Source organism: Papilio machaon, chromosome 29, assembly GCF_912999745.1.
Source record: "Papilio machaon chromosome 29, ilPapMach1.1, whole genome shotgun sequence".
Lineage (NCBI taxonomy): Eukaryota > Metazoa > Arthropoda > Insecta > Lepidoptera > Papilionidae > Papilio > Papilio machaon.
Genome location: NC_060014.1, coordinates 3,935,001 through 3,937,500, shown reverse-complemented (window position 1 = coordinate 3,937,500; position 2,500 = coordinate 3,935,001). Strand labels below are relative to the sequence as shown.

Below are 2,500 nucleotides of genomic sequence, written 5' to 3'. Positions count from 1 at the left end.
CTACGGAAACCTTGTTACGACTTTTACTTCCTCTAAATGATCAAGTTTGGTCAACTTCCCAGCGACGCCGACGGCCGTTAAGCCACCGCGTGTCGGTCCGAAGACCTCACTAAATCATTCAATCGGTAGTAGCGACGGGCGGTGTGTACAAAGGGCAGGGACGTAATCAACGCGAGCTTATGACTCGCGCTTACTAGGAATTCCTCGTTTATGGGGGATAATTGCAAACCCCAATCCCCAGCACGAAGGAGTTTCAACGGGTTGCCCGGGCCTCTAGGCCAGGGAGAACATGCTGATTCCTTCAGTGTAGCGCGCGTGCGGCCCAGGACATCTAAGGGCATCACAGACCTGTTATTGCTCAATCTCGTGCGGCTCGAAGCCGCCGGTCCCTCTAAGAAGAATTTTAATACGTCGCCAGTGAGTTGCGCGACCGAAGCCACGCACACATAAATGACGACGCCTATTTAGCAGGCTAGAGTCTCGTTCGTTACCGGAATTAACCAGACAAATCGCTCCACCAACTAAGAACGGCCATGCACCACCACCCACCGAATCAAGAAAGAGCTGTTAATCTGTCAATCCTTCCGGTGTCCGGGCCTGGTGAGATTTCCCGTGTTGAGTCAAATTAAGCCGCAGGCTCCACTCCTGGTGGTGCCCTTCCGTCAATTCCTTTAAGTTTCAGCTTTGCAACCATACTCCCCCCGGAGTCCAAAATCTTTGGTTTCCCGGAAGCTGCCCGCCGAGCCATAGTAGTAACGTCGGCGGATCGCTAGATGACATATTTACGGTTAGAACTAGGGCGGTATCTAATCGCCTTCGAACCTCTAACTTTCGTTCTTGATTGATGAAAACACCTTTGGCAAATGCTTTCGCTGATGTTCGTCTTGCGACGATCCAAGAATTTCACCTCTAACGTCGCAATACGAATGCCCCCAGTTATCCCTATTAATCATTACCTCGGAGTTCTGAAAACCAACAAAATAGAACCGAGATCATATTCTATTATTCCATGCACGAAATATTCAAGCACAATTTTGAGCCCGCTTTGAGCACTCTAATTTGTTCAAAGTAAAATTGTCGGCCCATCTCGACACTCACCGAAGAGCACCGCGATAGGATTTTGATATTGAACCGCCGTATTACCGACGGCTCACCGACGATATGCTCCGCAGACGTGTCAGTATCACCGCGGATGCGGTGCACCGACAGCGCGGCGCACAAATGCAACTACGAGCTTTTTAACCGCAACAATTTTAGTATACGCTATTGGAGCTGGAGTTACCGCGGCTGCTGGCACCAGACTTGCCCTCCAATTGTTCCTCGTTAAAATATTTAAAGTGTACTCATTCCGATTACGAGGCCTCGTAAGAGTCCCGTATCGTTATTTTTCGTCACTACCTCCCCGTGCCGGGAGTGGGTAATTTGCGCGCCTGCTGCCTTCCTTGGATGTGGTAGCCGTTTCTCAGGCTCCCTCTCCGGAATCGAACCCTGATTCCCCGTTACCCGTGACAACCATGGTAGTCGCAGAAACTACCATCGAAAGTTGATAAGGCAGACATTTGAAAGATGCGTCGCCGGTGCTGGACCATGCGATCGGCAAAAGTTATCCAGATTCATCAAAATTAACGACTTCGGACGCGAGGCCCTCCGTCGATTGGTTTTGATCTAATAAAAGCACTCATCCCATCACTGGTCAGAGTTCTGATTGCATGTATTAGCTCTAGAATTACCACAGTTATCCAAGTAACCGAGGTAAGATCTAAGGAACCAAAACTGATATATTGAGCCATTCGCGGTATCGCCTTAATACGGCTTGCACTGAGACATGCATGGCTTAATCTTTGAGACAAGCATATAACTACTGGCAGGATCAACCAGGGAGCTGACACAAACACGCCGCATACAACGCGCACAACACGCACAACTCGACGATGCGAAAACGTTAAACGTTTAAACGCATCGATGGTTTTTGCTGTTTTGCTTGCTGCCTGCCTGCTTGCTGCAGTCAGTCGGTGGTCATTTTTCTTCTTCTCTACACTACACTACTACACTACACAATACACTACTACTGTGTGGTGTGTGTGGTGCGGTGCTAGTGAACGGACAAAAAGCGCGTTCGATTCATGTGAATGTTCAACAACGAGACATTTTCGATACTTCACACTGTGTAAATAAATTTGATTCTCTCTTTATCGAGGAAAAAATATCGACATCAGTCCGGTTTCGGAGAGATCGAAAATACCTTTTTATAAATGCTACTACCACTACTAATACTACTACTGCTACTACTAACTACACACTACTACTGATCTATATAAAATAGAATCAAAAGTAATATATATGTAATATAATAATAATATAATAATGATAGTTGGAAAAAAAAATACACCGTCCCTCGGAAGTCGCCGCAGCGGCAATGAGCGACTGTTCGATCTCTCCGGTGGAGGAGACCGAACAAGCTCAACGCGACACACGCGACGACACGAGGCGACGAGAATTC

At 47.6% G+C, this 2,500-nt stretch overlaps 1 non-coding gene across 1 annotated transcript in view; it reads right to left on the bottom strand.

Moving 5' to 3' along the window:
* The window catches only part of LOC123722833, a 1,904-nt gene extending 23 nt beyond the window's left edge, over positions 1-1,881 (bottom strand). Inside the window, exon 1 of the ribosomal RNA XR_006756637.1 lies at positions 1-1,881. This exon is cut by the window's left edge and continues 23 nt beyond it. This is a non-coding gene — a ribosomal RNA (small subunit ribosomal RNA).
* Between the last annotated feature and the right edge of the window lie 619 nt (positions 1,882-2,500).